Raw genomic sequence first — 5,407 nt, 5'->3', positions numbered from 1 at the left:
AGTTAAGGGGTTGGGGGGGCCCCCCTTCTTCCAAATTCCGACAGGAACATTGGGGGGTTTTAGGTTTTTCCCCTTCCCCCACAGGCAAGGACCTTTGGGGGGGGGGGGGGGGGGTTGGGGCACCGCACCCTGTCACACACAGAGCCACAGGGCGATCAGGGGGTTGGGGAGCTCCGCCCTATCAGGCACAGAGCAGGGCTGATCAGGGGGTTGGGGCGCCTTCCCCTGTCATGAACAGAGCAGGGCGGATAGGGAGGTTGTGGCCCCGCCCCCTGTCACACACAGAGCCACAGGGCGATCAGGGGGTTTGGGCACTGCCCCTTGTCACGCTGCTCCAGGGGCCAGGAGGCCTTGCAGCTCTGCTGATCCCAGTGCTGGGAGGCATATTACCCTTTTACTATATAGGATAGAGGCCTGGTGCACGGGTGGGGGCCGGCTGGTTTGCCCTGAAGGGTGTCCTGGATTAGGGTGAGGGTCCCCACTGGGGTGCCTGGCCAGCCTGGGTGAGGGGATGATGGCTGTTTGCATCTGGTCACACCCCCTTCAGGGTGGGGGTCCCCACTGGGGTGCCTGGCCAGTCTGGGTGAGGGGCTGAGGGTCATTTTCAGGCTGGTGGGTGACTGAAGCTCCCAACCTGTCCTTTTTTTCTTCTTTTTTTTTTATTCTGGGCCAGCTTTAGCTCTGAGGCTCGGCTCCAGCTATGAGGCCTCCGCTGCTGAAAGCAGGTTTCTGGCCTTTGTTTACCTTCTGTATTTGAAACAATGTTGCGATCCTGCTGGCTGAAGCCCGGCTGACTAAAGCAGGTTTCTGGGGTTTTGTTTAGCTTCTATATTTGTAACAATGTTTCAAACTGCAAGCTCAGAGGCCAGCAGCAGCAGGCGGGGAACCTGGCTTCCTCCGTCACTTGAGCAAGCAAGCCTCCCTGTCCGCGTCAGCTGACTGGCTGCCGGTCGCCATCTTGGCTGGCAGTTAATTTGCATATCGCCCTGATTAGCCAATGGGAAGGGTAGCGGAGGTATGGCTAATTACCATGTTTCTCTTTTATTAGATAGGATTATATTATTGATCTGATCATGTGATTTTTGTCTTTCAGTTTGTTTATGTGATGTATCACGTTTATTGATATTCATCCCTGGAATGAATCCCACTTGGTCATTGTGTGTAATCTTTTCAATATATTGCTAGATCCTATTTGCTAATATTTTGCTGATTATTTTAGCATTGATGTTCATCAGGCTTGTAATTCTCTTTCTTTGTAGTGTCTTTATCTCATTTTGGAATTAGGATAATACTGGCCTCATAAAAAGAGCTTGGAAGTGTTCCTTCCTCTTGGATTTTTTGGAATAGTTTGAGGAAGGTAGGTGTTAGTTCTTCATTGAAATTTGGTAAAACTCCCCCATGAAGTGGTTCGGATCTGGGTTTTGTTTGCTGGGAGTTTTTTGATTACTGCTTCTATTTCATCAGTTGTTAATGGCCTATTCAGGTTTTCTGATTCTTCCTGGTTCAATTTGGGGAAATTGTGTTTTTCTAGGAATGTGTTTATTTCATCCACATTGTCCAGCTTGTTGGCATATAGTTGTTCATAGTATTTGCTTACAATCCTTTGTATTTCTGTGGTGTCCGTGGTTACTTTTCTGCTTTTGTTTCTGATTTTATTTATTTGTGTCCTCTCTCTTTGTTCCTTGATGAGTCTGGCTAATAGTTTATCAATTTTGTTTATCCTTTCATAAAACCAGCTCTTGGTTTCATTGAGTTTTTTGTTTTGTTTTTTTAGTCTCTATGTTTTTTATTTCTGCTCTAATCTTTGTTATTTCTTTCCTTCTACTTCAGTGGTTCTCAACCTTCCTAATGCCGCGACCCTTTAATACAGTTCCTCATGTTGTGGTGAACCATAAAATTATTTTCCCCCAACCATAAAATTATTTTCGTTGCTACTTCATAACTGTAATTTTGCTACTGTTATGAATCGCAATGTAAATATCTGATATGCAGGATGTATTTTCATTGTTACAAATTGAGCATAATTAAAGCATAGTGATTAATCACAAAAACAATATGTAATTATATATGTGTTTTCCAATGGTCTTAGGCGACCCCTGTGAAAGGGTCATTCGACCCCCAAAGGGGTCGCGACCCACAGGTTGAGAACCACTGTTCTACTTACTCTGGGCTTTTCTTGATGTTCTCTTTCTAGTTCTTTAATTTATAGGGTTAAATAGTTTATTGTTAATTTTTCTTGTTTTTTGAGGTAGGCCTATAGTGCTATGAACTTCACTCTCAGGACTGCTTTTGCCATGTCCCAGAGATTTGGGGTTGTTGTGTGTTCATTTTCATTAATTTTCAAGAAGTTTTTAATTTCTTTCTCGATCTCTTCGCTAATCCATTCATTGTTTAGTAACATGCTGTTTAGCCTCCATGTGTTTGAATGTTTTGGGGTGTTTTTACTGTAGTTGATTTCTAATTTCATTCCACTGTTATCTGAGAAGATGCTTTACATGATTTTAATTTTCTTGAACTTGTAGAGACTTGTTTTCTGTCCTAACATGTGGTCTATCTTTGTAAATGATCCATATACACTTGAGAAGAATGTATATTCTGCAGCTTTGGCGTGAAATGTTCTATAAATGTCAATTAAATCCATCTGATCCAGTATGTCCTTTAGAGTCACTGTTTCCTTGTTAATTTTTTGTCTGGAAGATCTATCCAGTGAAGTCAGCAGGATGTTAAAGTCCCCTACTATGAATGTATTGTTGTTGATCTCTCCCTTAAAGTCCTCTAGAAGTTTTTACTTTTTTATTTATTTAGGTGCTCCTATATTGGGTGCATAAATGATTACCAGTGTTATATCCTCTTGTTGGATTGATCCCTTTAAAATTATGTAGTGACCTTTGTTGTCTCTTGTGATGGCCTTCATTTTAAAGTCTATTTTGAGGGATATGAGTGTTGCTACTCCAGCTTTTTTCTCTTTTCCACTTGCAGGGAAACTTTTTTTTCCCATCCCTTCACTCTCATCCTCTGTGTGTCTTTTGTTCTGTGGTGGGTCTCTTGTAGACATCATATAGTTGGGTCATGTTTTTGTATCCATTCAGCTACTCTATGTCATTTGATGGAAGCATTTAATCTATTTAAGGTTATTGATAGGTATTTATTTATTGCCTTTTTAATTCTTTATGCCTAGGTTTCTCTCTATATTTCTTCTTCTCATTACAGTAGTCCCTTTAGCATATCTTGTAATGCTGGCTTGGTAGTGAGGTACTTCTTCAGCCTCTTTTTGTCCAGGTAGCTCTTTATTTCACTGGCTATTTTGAATGATAGCCTTGCTGGATATAGTAATCTTGGTTTCAGATTTTTGCTTTCCATTACCTTGAATACTTCATGCCATTTCCTTCTGGCCTGTAGAAATCAGGTATCAGCCTTATGGGAGCTCCTTTGTAGGTAATAGTTTCTTTTCTTTGTCTTTAATTTTTGGCGTTTTAATTATGATGTGTCTGGGTATGGGCCTGTTTTGGGTTCTTCTTGCTTGGGGTTCTCTGTGCCTCTTGAACTTGTGTGGCTTTTTCCTCTTTCATAGAGGAGTCTATGTCTAGGCCAGTTGGCTATAGGTCAGATGCAGCTAGAGGCAGAACCTAGAACTGCCCCTGACTCTGTGCTTGTTCACAGCTGGAATGGAAAGGACATGGTCCACCAGCCCTGTTTCCCATCTCTGTGCTGCTTCCAAGGTCAGTGCATTCCCGTTGGTCCTTTTCTCACCAGGAACAGTCATTTTTCACACGTGAGGGGCCCAGTAGAGGAGCATAGACCCTGAGGGCACTTGGCATCTGGAGTGGCCCTGCATGCTTTTTAAAAAGCTAAGCCGTAGGAGAACATTCTGTGCCCCAGCACTGACCTAATTCTGGGCCCTGGATTGTGCCAGCAGTGCCCGTGAAAGATAAGACCTTGAAACTCTAAATGTTTGCTTTTCTCCCTAGCACATGCTGACCCTCTTCCTGGAAGCTCTGAGGTAGCCAGTTTGCCTCTGGGAGAACCAGGGTTACTGCAGAAAAACTGCAAAGAGGGCTGTGTGTTCTTTACTTGGCAAGACTTCAAAAGGAAGCAGGGCATAGAGTTATGCCGGGAAAGGCAGATGGCTCTGGGAACTTTGTCCCAAAAGGGGTCCATAAACTGGGCTAAGAAGATAGAGTATTAGGCATGACCTTGAGGTGGGTGAGGGGAAAATAAGAGCTGAGTGGGGAGGAAGAAAGGGGGAGGAAAGGATGAGGATACTTTGGTGGCCAGCATCTGAGAGCCAGACAAGCTGGAGACCACCCACTGCTCATTCTCCTTGGCAGGCAGCTGAATACTTGCTGAGTGGCCAACCTGGTCAAGGTTCTGTTCTAGGCCCTGGGGACTCAGCAGTGCACAGAACAGACCAAAAGCTTTGGCTCTCATAGGCAGACCTATCAGGGGGTGGGGAAAAGACCGACAATAAACACAGGCCAGGTTTTGCTGTCACACCCACGCCCTGTGGTTGAGGGCCTTCCTGGATGGCCTCCTGGTCCTCACTCAGTACGAGGAGGCCCTCTTACCTAAGTCTAGAGACTTATTGGGGTCCAGGTGCAACCCAGCATGCCCGTGAATGCCACCTCCATTCCATAGAGTGAGGGTCTCCATGCCAGAAAGTGACGGTGGGGTGAAAGAGGAGGTGCCAGTGCCTGGTTTTGGCTGGGTCTGGACAGGGGACATATCCCTTGTCCTTGATATCCTGCCTGTGCCCCCTCACCACCTTTGATGATTGCTTTATCTAAACTGCACTTTGCACTGTGCCATCAACTTTCACTTAAAAAGAAGATGAACACGCCCCTTGGCTGTTGCTCCTACAGCGCTCCTGCCCTCTCTGCAGCCATAAGAGAAGCCCCATGATATATTCAGTAGGGACCATGTGCAGGACCTTGATCACCTTCATTCTGTAATTTCTCTTTCTGAAGACTCTCGGGAGAAAAGTCTCTGTTCTCAGGGCCAGGAGCACTCCTGTGCATTACATATATGGGCAGTCACAGAACTGAGGTTGAAACTTTATATTGGCCACTAGAAAGCTCAGAGCCAAATTCGTGGCTCCCAACAAATGTACAGAACTCCATGCCCAGCAAATGCTTTGTGAACCAATTTACTCCTGGTTTATCTTTCTCCATTCATTTTCTTCATCCCATTGTTGTCATTCACCCTTTTTAACTTTATCTTTCCATAAAGATCCCTGCAAGATTCTGCTCAAATACTGTCATGGAAAGCTTTCCCTGAAAGTCCCAATCGGACTGACCTCTCTCTGGTTGGGTCTCCACAGAGCCCCAGACTGGGCTCCCCCTCAGGCCACATGGAGCAGCCCAGCCTGGCCCCACAAACATGCTAAGTGAATGCAAACAAGGTTTATATG

This window comes from Myotis lucifugus, unplaced genomic scaffold (genome assembly GCF_000147115.1).
Source record: "Myotis lucifugus unplaced genomic scaffold, Myoluc2.0 scaffold_21, whole genome shotgun sequence".
Lineage (NCBI taxonomy): Eukaryota > Metazoa > Chordata > Mammalia > Chiroptera > Vespertilionidae > Myotis > Myotis lucifugus.
The sequence above is the reverse complement of the archived record's forward strand: the minus strand, read 5'-3'. Positions refer to the sequence as shown.